Source organism: Megalobrama amblycephala, linkage group LG3 (assembly GCF_018812025.1).
Source record: "Megalobrama amblycephala isolate DHTTF-2021 linkage group LG3, ASM1881202v1, whole genome shotgun sequence".
NCBI classification, from domain to species: domain Eukaryota; kingdom Metazoa; phylum Chordata; class Actinopteri; order Cypriniformes; family Xenocyprididae; genus Megalobrama; species Megalobrama amblycephala.
In genome coordinates, this window is record NC_063046.1 from 42,369,771 (window position 1) to 42,385,754 (window position 15,984).

The 15,984-nt window shown below is 35.8% G+C and overlaps 1 protein-coding gene across 1 annotated transcript in view; it reads left to right on the forward strand.

Moving 5' to 3' along the window:
* The first annotated feature begins 370 nt into the window (after positions 1 to 370).
* Positions 371 to 15,984, forward strand: part of gal3st3 (galactose-3-O-sulfotransferase 3) — a 37,252-nt gene continuing 21,638 nt past the window's right edge. The window contains exon 1 of the mRNA XM_048185516.1: positions 371 to 942. The gene's annotated coding sequence lies outside the window, so the exon portion shown is untranslated. The remainder of the gene's footprint in view (positions 943 to 15,984) is intronic.

Consider the following 15,984-nt stretch of genomic DNA (forward strand, 5'->3'; position numbering starts at 1 on the left):
CTTACCCTAGAGTTGGTTCACCCCCCTGCCTATGCTTTAGGCATCTTACTGGTAAAATATGAGGAACAACGTCAATGATATAAATGTTTATGATATTTGAGGAACTTCCCCTATGACTACTAGCCTAACTAGACTAAGAAGCTAAATCATTTTGTCATTTGGAATTCCATGAGCGCGAGTGCCTCTTTACTTGGAATACATTTTTCCCTTGTTTCTCACACTAGGATATTGTATGGTACGATTCAGATGACTTGAATTATTGCGCACCACTTTAATAGCGCTTTTTTTCAAATCATATATCAAACATTTCCGTTCGTGTTCACAAACAAAAGAAAACATGTGGAGACGTTTTCGCAATGACAAGAGCGTGAGCAGCTAAAAGATGATAAAACATGCTATTTTTTTTTTTTTTTTGCGTGGCTATTCCTTTAACACCGGGAATGTGTTGCCGCATGGACTGATGGTAAATTTCTCTCAGAAGTACAAATGACCAGAAATATTCAAAGGAAAACGTCTAAATTATTAATTTGTCATTGAGGCAAAGGGGTTTTATTGAAATAGCCCAATGCAAAATATATCTTCGTGGTTGGTACAAATTGCATTTATCTTCTCAATTAATCAGCCACAAAGTTAATTGTCGACTCTCTCCGCCTCTTCATTCGTGCACCTTCCACGCGCGTGCGTCGTGGTACGCTGGCGCGAGAGAGGCGGCGCGGTGCAGTCGCGTGAAACGCTGATGACAGACAGCGGCAACCGACGCGCCGATATCAACGCTGAGATGACCTACCGAACACCTCGGCGTCTCTTGCGGTTCACGTCCGTTTATTCTGAGCTTGAATAACAGCGGACGAGCGAGTTTAAAGCGGTTCGGACGCATTGTTTGACTGTGCGGATCAAACACTGCATCTATCCATTTAGTCGCGGGAGCGTGAGATGACAAAGGTGGGTGAGAATACAACCTGCTTTATCGCTTTCATTGGCCTGGATTGACAGCACACCTGTCTCGTATCACATCCTTAATACGATCATGGGCTGTTTTTGATGTATTTACGTTGTTCTGTTCTCATGCCTGTGGTGAGTTTGCAGCAGAAATCAAATGCATCGGCGTCCCCTCATTCACCTTTCTGATTCATAATGATGATGAAAACTGATTTATGGATATTGATTTCAGGACTGCATGCTATAAATCAGGTTTTAAGTGACAAATTCACCTGTGAGGATCTACAGTGTCTGAGCAGTGAAACAACAGTCGGATTCATTCATTCATTCATCATCTATTTGACATCTGGTAGTTGATTTGAATTAATTTAATGATGTTTGCTCCAGTTTTAACGTGAAATAAGCTTGAAAATGTTCATTTAGCTTTGAAATGTCTTAAAGAAATCAAAAGGGCTTACGCAGTGTGTTGTGAAAGCTTGTGTCTCTTATGTTCAGAAAGTTTTTAAACGATTTAAAGTATAGAGGTGTTATGATTTAATGGACAGCTTAACTGGCTTATACAGTGAACTTTACAAGCATTTAATTTTGTTCAAATTTTGCTCTGCTGTCCTCCTATGGATGCTGGATGCAACTGCTTGGGTTTTTATTTTCATTTAATATAAACAAACCTGTCAAGTGCGAAATGGACCTGTGATCTGCAATTTAAATTAGGCTACATCAGGCTTCTGTGGTATGAGATGATGTAGTCTGCTTCACGTTATCTCTTTTTGTTTGTTCTGCTGTTCCTAGTTTACCCCATTTAGAAAATGATTAATAGTTTTTAGCATGGCAGATAATAAGGCTCAACGTCATCTGGTGAAACAGGAAATATAAAGGTGCATTAGTAAAATTATAAAATCTGGAAATTAACAGGAAATTGCAAAAGCTTGAATTTGAAAATGTCTTAATTGCAGACTTGTTTCCCCCACTCTATAATTGCAATTAAGATGTTCTGTTTTTAAATTCAAGAGTTTTATCATTTCAGAGTTTAAGAATGTAATCTAGCCTGGAAAGAAAGAATTGATATTTTAAATTGATTTGAATCCAGTAATGCTTAATACACATTAAGGGACATTGACACAGCCTTAAAAGTAAACTGGTTTTCACAGGTCTTGCTCAAGCCGGATTGGAATCTCATATCTGTCAGCAAACGTAAGATACCAGCCCAGATCTTTGTGCATGTTAGATGAATGCCAGTCTGAACCCAAAACATTATTTTCATCAGCAGTGAGTAATTTATGCGGCACCAAATGGAATTAATTAATGACCTTTTTAAAACTGTTTTAAAAAAAGAAAATACTTCTCCCATCTCTCATTGGTTAGGCTAATGCACAAAAAAATCTGGTAACACTTTACAATAAGGTTCATTATTTAACATTAGTTAGCTACATAAACTAATAATGAACTGCACTTTCAACATTTAATAATACATTATTAAAATCTTAATGCACTAACATGAGCAAACAATGAACAACTGTATTTTCATTAACTAACATTAACAAAGATTAGTAAATACAGTAACAAATGTATTGTTCATGGTTAGTTAATACATTAACTAATGTTTAACTAATGAACCTTATTGTAAAGTGTTAACAAGAATTGCCTGGTGAAAATTGTGGAGCTTTCAGTTTTACAAAGTACATGTTATATTGACCAGTTTGGGCCACCATAATAAAATAAACAAATGTTGGCCATTGTTTAAATCAAAATGGACTATTCCTATTTTCATGTAAAGTTGCAATGGTTATTATAGGAATAATTTATCTGTGCACACATTTTTCTTTTTTCTTTCAAAAACGTGCTCTGTAGGGGTGCAATGGTTCAGATTACTCACGGTTCGGTTTATGTTCTATGTTCAGGTAAAAAATTACTACTGTCAAATAAAAATAAAGAAAATGAGAACAAATAATCAAACGGCACAGAAAATAGGCCTACGGTAAAGCAAAAATACAAAATAAATAAAGCTTTCCAGGTTTTTCATGTACAGTTTCAGGTACAGAATTTGAATAAAGTAGCTAATAAAATGTAAAACAACACTGCATGTAATCTTCACTGTATAAGTTAAATAAAGATTAATCATTAATTTACTATTCAGTCATGTGCAATGAGTGATTTCATTGTCTTTGGTTTGGTTAGCATTAAAAACACATTCAGACAGCAAGAATGCAAGGGTTGCTGTCTTTGCGTTCTTTCTCGAGTGTATAAGTTCACTTAAGACATAACCTACTATGCTTGCTAGGATATTCGCCAAGACCGGCATGTTGACAATTTTGTGTGAATTTGTCTGTTCAAGCACAAGACTTGAAAGAGACCTCAATATTTGCGCGCTTCGGATGAGTGCACAAATCTTCTCACAACGCGCGCGCAAGTTCTTTCGCGACTTGCACTCGAATGTTAAAATTGGCAAAGCTTAAATGAGTTTAGTTTAAACACAGATAGCGACGTGTGCTGTTCAGGTCTCACCTGCGCTCGTGCGCTATCAACACCTGGGTTATGACTGGTGTAAATGACTGGTCATATAAAGCATACGGCACTCGCATTGAATAAAGTTTAAGGGAAGCCAGAATGCGTATCCATCGGCAGAAACGTATATTAGCCTAACTCTGTCTGTTTTATTTTCTACAAACCATATTATTAGATGTGTATGCGTCGTCAGATATGATATGAACCGCAGTGCAAGCGCGTGCCGAACCGAGTGTGCAGAACGGTATATGGTTTTTTTTTACGGAGAACCGTTTCACCCCTAGTGCTCTTATAATCTTCAGTCAAAAACAATAACCTTGCCTGCACCCCTTGCAACGACAAAAGATCAATCAAAAAATCTAAATCAAAAAATATTTTGAAGAATGTTGGTAACCGACCACACAGTCGACGGCACCCATTGACTTTTCCATAGTAGGAAAAACATACTATGGAAGTCAATGGGTGCCGTCAACTGTCTGGTTACCAATATTCTTTAAAATATCTTCTTTTGTGTTTAACAGAAGAAAGAAATTCATACAGGTTTGGAACAACTTGAGGGTGAGTAAATGACACAATATTAATTTTTGTGTGATCTATCCCTTAACGTTTAATGAACATGGCAGTTGGGGTGTTTAATAGTGTCAAACATTAACAGTAAGGTTAGTAGGGCTGGGTAAAAAAAATCGATTTTTCGATTAATCGTTTTTTAAAATGTGGTCGATTCAAAATCGATTCTCAAAGGCCACGAAACGATTTTTTTTCCATATTTATTTCCGCAAACATTGAACGTAAGATTAACGTTAATCTAATTACGAGTCTTCTCCACTAGATGTCACCCTCTTATTTGCCTTGCACGATGTCACCAAGGAGCGAGAGGCGAACCTGTCATTCATTCATTCAGTGCTTAAATGGCGGTTTCAGGTGCTTTGTCAATGTTGATGCCACCTTCACATAAAAAGTCAGAGGTATGGAAGCATTTTAGATTTCGCAAGCACGATGACGATAGTGTTGTGGACAAGAACAAAGCTATTTGCGTGATTTGTAATGCAGAGGTGAAATGCTGTAGTAATACTACAAATCTGCGGAACCATTTGATGAGACATCACCCAGATGTTACATATAGTGAAATATAGTGAATTTAACATAATTGTATGCATTTAAAAATTAGAGATGGGTTCTGTTTTAATGTACCCAAGTGTACCTAAAATAAAAGTTAAATATACAGGTTTGTGGCTCTTAATTTCTTTTTATTACCCACTTGTAAACTTATGTTCACTGTTCTTTTTTCTAAATATAGTATTTGTATTAAATCTATATTCATTGAGTTGAATCGAGAATCGAGTATAGAAAATTGAATCAAGAATTGAAAATTGAATCGAGAATTGAATCGAGAATCGAATCAAGAATCGAAATCTAATCGATTTGAGAGCTTGTGAATCGAAATCGAATCGATCTGGAACATCTGAATCGATACCCAGCCCTAAAGGTTAGCAGTTTTGTTGACCTTTACTGGTTTATTCAAATTTAAATTTGCTTAAAGGGGGTGTTTAATGCTATTTCATGCATTCTGACTTATTTACACTGTTAAAGAGTTGGATTCTCATGCTAAACATGGCCAAAGTTTCAAAACACGGAGTATTTCTTTGCCAAAAAAATACTCTTCCAAATCTTCACAAACTTCAAGTTTTTTTTTTTTTTTTCAAGTATGTGCCTGTGTGACCTCAGAATGGTCGGAATCCTTGTATGGGCACTTCTCCCGGAAGAGCGCTCGCCCATCAACGCGCTTCGTTTGGCTTTACGGAAGTCATCAGCAGCGATGCACAGGAATTGCTTGAGAAAGATTTGTCACTTTGTTTTTAGACCACAAAATCAACAGTATCACCAAAGAAGCGTGTTTTTGGTTGTGAGGGAAAGATAACCTTGCTTCGCAAAGAACCCAGTGGAGCTAAGAGATTTGTGCTCAAGCATTAAATTGATGCGCTCTCGATATTTGTTATTAAAATAACCATAGAAACTGATAGTTTCAATCACTTTTTTATTGGTTAAAACGAATGGAGAATATCTCGTGTTTTTCCGTGGCTGCTCGAGCCCTCAGGATCGGCTCTTATGGTTTCATAAACAAGGCCCAGTTCCACGCTGGATTTACAGATTGTTTGAAACTAAAAGATGGAGCGATAATGATCCCGTTCATGAGTCAGAGGCGCAGGTGGTGAGTAAAACTGCTTCAAATGTCTGTTTTGTTGGCAATAGGCGCCTAAGTGCATATAATGTAAACAACTCGAATGTAGTGAATTCATAAATTCATTATTCATCATTCACTATACGCTATATTCATTATAGTGATTCAAAAGTTATCCATGGATAATGTGATGGTGTATTGTGTGTTTAAATTTAGCTGACCATTGATAGCTTGCAGACGATCTCTACGCAAAAGCTGCACGTGCTCATCACTCTATCTCCGCTCACACGCCTCCAGGCGCTCGGCTGTTTTCAGAAAGACTTGGTACAGCGTATGTATCTTTTATAAATATGATAAAACTAGACTTTTTGGCGATATGAAGGATGCTATGCTACTCTATAGGTACTTAAGTTTAGCATGAGATTGGCAGAAACTGTGTGTGATACCCCCCCTTTAAAGTTTGCTTACTTGATTGGTTAACTTGGTTAGACCAAATATAATTAAAATCTTGGTGCTTGAGTATCACATTACTGCAGTAATATATCTTGAAACAGCTTTGTTGTGAGACTAGTTGCTGCATCTGATCGCCACTCTCCCTGAAAGTCAATAGGAGAATGTGTTTTCAGCTGCGATCTATTACATGATTCTCTTAAATTATTGATAGGCCCTTCAGTTGGGTGCCAATCTCTGATGGGTCAAAGTACAATGAATGACTCTCTAATAAAACATTGTGTTTATGGGATAGATTGTGATCTTTATAACTTTATAAACATCAGGCCAATCAAAAGTGTTGTGAATGTCATGTATTGTGAGGCCGTTACAGTCTAAGTGATGTCAAGGCTGCGGTTCTCCTATTTATTCTTGCATGTGGCACTTGAGAAGGTAAAGTGAGATGTGGAGACGGGTCTATGTGGCATCCACTCTTCTGTTTCTATGCTGGTATGCGTTGGCATTTAAAGTGGGAATCTGATTAGATCGCCTGTGATTAAATATTTACGGGTGGGTTTTTTGCTGCCCCAGAGAAAAATGAAAGCGTGTATACGTGTGCCTGCCTGTTTGTCTGACTAATTTACTGCACTCATTAAAACCTGCCATCTTCTCTCTGCATCCCCTTTGGTTTCCCTGGTCGCAACCTTTTCCGTGACCCTTGTGTTAATTTCCCTCCTCTGAGGCACTTGCTGCATTTCTTGTTTCTTTTCATCTGTGTCGCATCCTCCTTTTCTTCCACTTGGCTATTAATGTCCATTTTGCTTTAGCTACATATTAATATCCTCCTACAGCGTTACTTCTCTCAGTGGAAATAAAGGTTAATCATATGTTTGCTGTTAAAACTGAAGGGGGGAAAAAGATATGAATTCAAAATCAGACAGAAACTGGTGGTTGTTGTTGTTGTTGTTGTTGTTGTTTTTTGTTTGTTTTTCCAAGACTAAGTTTTGTGGTTTTACAATATAATACACTACCATTAAAAAGTTTGGGGTCAGTATTATTTATTTATTTATTTATTTTTTTTTTTTGTTTTATTTTTTTTTTTTTGGATGCATTAAATTGATCAAATGACAGTTACAAAATATTTCTATTTCAAATAAATGTTCTTTTGAGCTTTCTGTTCAAAGAATCCTGAAAAAAAAAAAAAAAAAAAAATCACCGCTAGGGGTTGCTTATTCAAAACAAAGGCGTAGCTTGATGACTCCTTGATTTTGCAAAATCATGGGAGGTCTTGTCTTTACGTCTAGCCAGTGGAAAAGAATCGGGATGGGACTCAGAAATCATGTTCATGGATGAGAATATTAACGTTACTGTAGTATGAAGCAGAGCTGGAGCGATTGATAATGAGAGACGAACGTGACACGCCTCGAGAGCAGCAGAACTTTTATTATGCCGCAGTCACCACTTCCGCTTCTTCCGGTCAAGTGTATGTGGGGTAAAGCAGCGCTGTTTTATCATATTAGAAACATTTGTGTGTTGAAAGCTGTTATAGTGCTACTCTGCATTCGCTCGGCTGCTACTATGAGACACGTGTTGCACACCGCAGTAAGCTAGATCGATATTAGGCATGGTAAATCATGGTACTCAGTGTAAATCAAAGAAACGAGATTTAAACAATAAGATTTACTGTTTTTGTCGATTAATGTATTTAAACAGTTGCTCATCTGTCTAATAAAACACAATATATTAAAGCGTCTTTGGTGTTTCCATGGTTTCTTAAAAATAAAAATGGGAACCGAGGGTAACACGGGTATGATGTCATTGATAGGTGATGCATGGACACGGTCCTGGTTAAAATTGCTTATTTCTCTGGATTTAAACATTTTTGGAAACATTTGGGATAATGTAAGTACACCAGTCAACAAAATATTGTTCTGGTGGTTTTTGGATATTTTAATCCAAAAATATTGTGCCTTACATATTCCTTTTAAGGTTTCCACAAAAATATGAAGCAGCACAACTGTGTTCATTATTGATAGTAATCAGAAATGTTTCTTGAGCAGCAAATCAGCATATTAAAATGATTTCTGAAGGATCATGTAGTTTTGAGCTAATAAATGCAGCATTAGTGAGCAAAAGAGACCTCTTTCAAACATATAAACTCAACTACCCCAAATTTCTGAATGGCAAAGTATTTTTACTCAGCAATATATTTAACCTGGGAAATGCATGTAAACTTGCAGATTTTTTTTTTTTATTGTTAGTCACTGTTAGCATGCAATGTAAATATTGCAATGTCAAATGGTCCATTATTATTGGGGGATTTTAGAATGATTTACATTAACTGCAACACAAATATTGCTTTTCACCAGTGAATCCACTCGCAATTGATTCCAATAGATCACCCTGTTGTGCACGTCATACACAATTAATGTTGTGCCTTAGCAAACACCATTAATTAATTAGTTTACAGAATACATTGAAGTTTGAATTCTTTGATCCATTCGAAACTTGTGCAAATTACTTTCCCATGAACCTTTTCAACACTTTCTGTTTTTTTGGTGAAACATAGACAAACCTGTTTTGATATGCAGATTAAGAAAACCTTGGTGGAGCCTTTTGAAGGTTTAATATTTCATTTCTTATGTCATTGAAAAACTTCTGTTGTCGTATCAAACGGCTCCACTTTGACCTCGGAGTTACAATAGAGTGAAATTAGCCACTGTTGTGGTCTCTGTGATATTGCATTTCAAAGCAGGTTTTTTTTTTTTTTTTTTTTTTTTTATCCTGTCGTCTCTGTGAATGGAGAAGGGAATCTGTACAGTCACTGCTTGTTTTCTCAAGGACAAACAGGATAAACAGGAAAATAATGATCAACGATGCAATCAGTTAAATTCTGCTGTAAAGCAGCTCTAAAAACACAATAATGTCATTATTTGGCTTGAGTCGGTTCAATGTTGATTCAGTTCATTATCTGTGTAAAGTTCATCAATTGTGAAATTCAGTTATAAACAGCTCTACAGAAGACGGTGTTATTCGGTTTGACTTGGTATAATGAGTACTAATAATAGTAATATTGTAGAAATATTGTATTGTCAATTTTTTATTATTATTATTATTATTATTATTATTATTATTATTGTCAAATTATGTGTAAAAATGTCCTTCCTTCTGGTGGTCTGATTACATGAGTCAAAGATGTTGACATTTGCAGATCTATTTTTAGGGTCTTTTTTTAACACTGAAAGGTCAAGTTGAGCGCTTTAAATTAAGGGATTTCACTCAAAATATTAGTATAATGCAGATTTTTATTCTCGCTAATATCGTAGGTTTTCCAGGTATTTAGTGCATATGAAACGGTGCAGTACTGTGCAGAACTAGTGTGTAGTATGTCACTGCGTACAAACCATCAACACTTTTTTTTTTTTTTTTTTTTTTCGTTGTTTAATTTTTCTCTTATTCCTAGACTTGCGGTGGATGGCCGGGTTGCCCAGGGGCTACTAAAGGATTAATTAAAAGCTCTTCAGAAAGGAGCTTGACTGTCAGTCTATTACAGATGCTTCTTTCCAGCAACAGATCCAATAACCACATAAACATGCACACACAGACACAAAGCCTCATGGTTTAACCCCCCGCGAGTGAGTGGAGGGTGTCTTTTGGTGCTCAGACAGCAGGAGTGTAAGTGGATATCAGTAACGGTGCAGCGACAGCTCGCGTTAAACCCCGCTGAAGCCTCTTTCATCAGTGATGCTGCTGTCAGTTTTTCTTCCTGAATCATGCTGCCTTATTCTATTCATCTGTGTTTATGTAGCACTCAACAAATGCTTCACACTACACACAATTCCAAAATGCGAGTATTAACAAAAAAAAAAAGAAGAAAAAGAAACATAATTCCGAACATTTTTTGTCTTAGACATAAAATATCTACACCCTGAGATGAATAATTATTGAATAATAATTTAACGACACATTCACATTTGCGGTTCTCTGATGTCGCTTAATGGTCACATGTCATGCAAGTAAATAGATAAAACACCATTAAAAAAACAAAAAAAATATTTTATTTTGGCTTTGTAGCTAGACATTAAAGAGGACTCAAACTTGTTTTTAGGACCCAAGCACTAAAATTGATAATTATTAAAGTAATAATTCTATATAAAAAAAAAAAGACTGTTGTCTATACTATTACAGTTGTAATTTACAATTTTATTATAAAATAAATGAGTTATTATAATTTTATTTTACACCAGTTAAACTAATATTTTAAATTCTCCACTTTCAAACGTTCAAAGCCTCACTCTTCCTTTTTTTTTTTTTTTTTTTTTTTTTTTTTTTTTGGAATACTGGTGAAATGCTGTAAACTTCGAACCTAACAAATTCCCAAGTTTTGCTGCATTTACTGTAAACCGAGCTACTCTGAGATGCTGAAAATGCCATATCACAAGCTATTCACATGAACACGGTGCTGCGCCTCACTCTGAAACACGCAGCGCATCACACTATATAGTTATTTAAATCACAGCCTTTGACTTGATAATCGCACTAAGCTATATCACTGTTTATTTTATTTTCATTTTATATAATTATTAGCTCTTTAACAACTCAAACTCCATGTAGCTACCTTGCAAAAACTCTTTGTAAGTTTACTTTATCAAAACTGTGCATTTCTTTTAGTCCCAGAACGCACTTTAATAACCCAAACAAGGCATATATATGAATGTAAATGCTTTATAGCACTATAATGTGCAACCGGATTCAAATTTGAAGGAAACTCGATCGCCTCCTTGAGCACTGAGTTTTTATTGCCTCAGTAATAAAATAATGCATTATGTACAGGGCCTAAAATGAACACTCGCCAAGTGCCAAATGAGAGTAAAAATCGGTGTTAATCGCCAGTTAGCTGGTAACATTTTTATGAATGCTAACAATGCAATGTTGTGAGAACATGAACGTAAACAAACGTGAATGATGCTTGGGACAGCTGACAGGCAAGTGCTGCATCATCACGAAAGTTTAAGTCTTGCCAATTTAAATATTCAAACTCAAGAAGACACAAAAGGATACTCGGTTTTCAGTGCGCAAACATCCGAAACATGTACCCAGAAAGCCGTTGTCTCAGACAGCTGAATTGAGCTGTCTTTCACGTCTTGCGACGTATTCAAACAAAATTGTCAAAATTCCCATCTTGGCAAGTATCCTTGTAAACATAGTGAGGTATGTCTTAACTGAACGTAAATAGTTGATGAGTAAAACGTTTGTGTAACAGTATATTGGATCCTTGCGTTAGCTCTTAAAAAGACAGCAGCCTAATAATCCTGCTGCTGTCTGTCTTTGTGTTTTTAATGTTATTCAAAGAACAAAAGAAACATGAACTGCTCCAGACTGAATAACATTTGTAATTTTAATAAGGATTAATTTATAGCTGGTAAAAAATATTTATGGCAGGTTTTCTTCTGGCCATTGGTAGGTGTGGCAAAAAGTCAGTTTTAGGTCCTGATTATGTATAATACGACTGCTTATGTGTTATGAAGCAGCACCGTCTGCACTCATGTTCATGTTTGTGGACGTAATGTTCCCATCCTTTTATTCTTTGATCCACACACACACACACACACACACACACACACACACACACACACACACACACACACACACACACACACACACACACACACACACACACACACCTCTTGATCGCTTTCATTTATCTCCCTTCAGCGCTACCCCAGAGGTTGTGCCATCTGCCCGAGCCCATAAACACGGCAGGTGTTAGTAAGGGCCAAAGAGCTCTGCGCTGATTGTTACATCTCGCACAATAATTCAATCTCGTGCTTGGCTCATCTGTTGCACACGGAGCAGAGCTGTCTGGCTCTTGGGATGTTTTGGACCATGGGGGATTAGTTAGATGAGCGGCAGGGGATTTGAACCCATGACCTTTTGGGATGCGCTTGCCACCTCGGTTCTTATTTGCTAGACTTATCAAATCCTTTAGCGAATGCTGGAAATGTTGAATTGATTTGGAAAAGCTTATCGGTTTTAAATGTTTCTAGAGTGCAGTTTGAATCATGCATTTCATCATTAAACCTTCTTCATGAATAATTACACCTCGTTCTATTTTCATTTTTATTGGTAAATAAGGTAACAGTTTGTTTTCTCACACTGGAGGAAATTTTTTACTGTTTAAGTTGCATAATTATGAGAGCACAGCTACCTTGTTTATGGGGTTAATAGGGAAATGGCTCTATCTATAAGTTATCATACTTTTCATAAAAATGATATAAAGGCTAAAATGTAAGGTTTATTATTTTATAAAACTTTTTTGTCAGCTTTATTTGAACTTGTCAGTAGATAACATCATGCAGGTCAACCAATATTTGTAGTTTATTTAAAATCAAGCCATCATTGTTAATGTTATTATTTTAATGTTTATGCAATAAATGTTCATTTATTAACATTAGTTAACTACATTAGTTAACATGAACTAATAATGAACTGCACTTTGGTGAGCTAATAAAATATTAAAAGTCAGTCAAATCAATATTTTGTGTACAGTTATGTCACTTATGTTACAATTATGTCATCCAATATCATAGACTCACTCTCTCTTATTTCATACAAGCACAGCTGCTGCCTTTTTGTGACTATTGTTTTGTACACTAACAAACAGGTTTCATCTCTGATCAATATCTCTTATCCCCATAATTATTTATGTGGCGAAATGTCGTTTAATAAGTGGTGTGACTGTACCGTATCCCTTAAATGTCTGTCCAGTTTGAACTTGCCGCGCTAGCAACTGCTCTCTCCGCGGAAGCTTTGCTTTTAAAGAGCTAATAAAATATTTCGACTCGGATCAATATTTCGTATTAATTATTTACTTGTGTGGCAAGTAGCCGTGTAATAAGTGGGATAATGTACATCCAGCCGGGTGTTATCTCAGAATAAACATGACAGAGTGTTAGGATGATTAGGAAAGAATATGCCACCGCTACGTTTACATTACGCCTCCACTGTCGTTTTGCTTTGTATTTAAATAAAAAACATTTAATTCAGTTGGATAACGGTCACCGCCGCTCCATATTTACAGAGTTACGCGCGATCGCTGAAAGTGAAAGTAAACGCAAGGGCGCATTCAAACGCGATGTCAATACCCGGCATTTTGAAAGCGGCTCCCTAATGAATGCAAATATCTCTCAATATGAAAGCTATTTTAGGCTGTGCAGTGTAGTTGTAACCATCTCTTAGCTCTGTGTCAAAGAAAAATTGTATCTTATTTGCACTTTGAATATTGAGAGAGTGTGATTATGGTTGCACTTATTGTAAAGTGTTACCATAAAAATGAATAACAGTTGTCTCTTAATCTTAAGCACAAACAATAAGGTTTCATTTGTTAACATTAGTTAATGCACTGTGAACTATCATGAACTAACAATGAATGACTATTTTTATTAACTAACATAAACAAAGATTAATAAATACTGTAGCACATATATTGCTCATTGTTAGTTGATGTTGGTTAATAAATGTTAATAAATGAGACCTTATTGTAAAGTGTTACCATTTTTATTTATACTGTTTTTATTTCTATGATCAGTTTGTAGAAAGGAGTTCAGTTAGGAGGTAAAAAGTTGTAGAAGCTCATAAATCAGGTACAGTAAGATCTGAAGAGATTGAAATCATACAGAAGAGAAGTCAGTCAGTTGAGTTAGTGGCAAAACCTTTTACAGTGCTTGAGTATTGTCCTATGCCTTCTATATTCTACTTATGGAAAAAATGGAACTGGCGCTGTGTTCGTTCCGTAAGTTGAATAGGGAAGGCGTAGGACATACAGCGAAAGCTTTTTAAAGAATACGAAAGTGCGGTTTTGGTGGAACCACTTGGAAGGCGATCATTTGTTTATATAAAGCAAATACATTTACTTTTTTTTTTTTTTCGAAAATGATCGAACGTTTCACTAGATACGACCCTTATTCCTCGTTTGGTATCGTTTAAAGCCCTTTAAAGCTGCACTGAATCTGTAATTTTGACTTTCAACCATTTGGAGGCCATTGAAGTCCACTATAAGGAGAATAATCCTGGAATGTTTTCATCAAGAACCTTAATTTCTTTTCGAATGAAGAAAGAAGGACATGGACATCTTAGATGACATGGGGGTGAGTAAATTATCAGGAACATTTTTGGGGCAACTGCCGTTTTCTCTGGAGGTCAGGGTTAAGGTTGGGGGTGGATGCTGGCTGGTTTATGGTTCACAAGAAGTTAGTCCACATGCTGTGAGATGTACAAAGCTCACATATGAAATACCACAAAAATGCAATGCGAAGATGATACTGGCAGAGTCAATGATCTTCAACTGTGAAAACATATAACCAAAACCCACTGTTTTTGTTTGTATGGTTATAAATGGCCAGCTGTAGGGTAAACGTACTCATTAAGCTGCACCAAAATCTACACTGAGACATTTTAGTGCACAGGATATTGGTTTTAGTACAAGAAGTTATGTTAAAATAAAATATTAATCTCTCACACAATAATATTTAATATTTAATTTTATTTTAAATGACAAAAGCATTTCATTTAAGATGTACATCATTAAATGCAAAAAGTCTGGCTGTGCTTATTGGGTATATTTTTGTACCCTTTAAGCACACCCTTGTTGCCAATAAGCTCACAACATGTTAATTCTTGATTATTTTAAACAACCTTTTTAAAGAATTGAAAAATGTTTTATTTGAAGGTACAGAGTCAATCACAAAAAAAACAACAACACTAAAATCAAGCAACAAGGCATTTTGTTTTGTTTTGCTCTATCCTCTGCGCTTCTGCGTTCATCATTACGTCATGCGTCAAGTTCACTCTTTCGCCGTAAATCGATGTGTACGACCGTCTGGCGGAAGCTAGTTATTTTAGTTTTTTAAAGTTTTAAATGTGGATATTTTTCTTACACGAATGCATCACTTCGCTTCAGAAGGCCTTTATTAACCCCCTGGAGTCGTGTGGATATCTTTTATTATGGATGGTTGCACTTTTTTGGGCTTCAAAATCTCATTCTCTGTTTACTGTCATTATAAAGCTTGGAAGAGACACTATTTAACGCCAAAAATGTTAATATAACTCCGATTGTATTCGTCTGAAGGAAGATAGTCTTATACACCTATGATAGCTTGATTGGTGAGTAAATCATGGGGTCATTTTTATTTTTGGGTGAACTAACCCTTTAAGGCTGTGAAAATAAGTTGTTAATCATTTTATAAAGATTAACTTAAAGTGACAACCACCAGTTAATATTTAAAGTCTGTTTATGAAGTATTTACATAGACGTTCAATGTGGATGAGCTTAAAGAGAGCACACTGAGCTTAACTGGAGCAGCAACAATTTTTAATGAATAAATATTACAATTTAAAGGACAAGATTTTGCTAAATAAATAATCTAGGTAATGTATTAAGTTTATACATATTTTAATATGAACAACTATTATTGACTATCTATGAAATTATACTTTTTCTTATTGATGTCACACTGAAGGTGTGTGATTTTCATAGTAGCGCACCCTTTGAAGTCTTTAAAAATTGCAGCAGTGTAAAACCACAACCATCAATAAACTGTAAATTTATAATATTATGGATTTAAAAGTACAAGCCAGTAATGCCTGTAATGTAATATATTAGTGTAGCAAACAATCTTATACAGCTAGTAAGCCAACTATGTTCTGTAGCATCTGCGCTATGTTGCTAAAACTTTATTTTGGATCTAACTGTAATCATTTTCCACATGCAGGTTCCAGGTTATAATATGCAAAAGTCTAATCTCTTAAAAGTCTAATCTCTTTTGCAGTAAGTAGTTATAACTACCCCCAAAAAGGCTTAACCACCTTAAAAATGCACATTTAAGGGGCTCCACTTTTGGTGAAAGTTTTCAGATAGCTTTCAAAATGGCCACCAG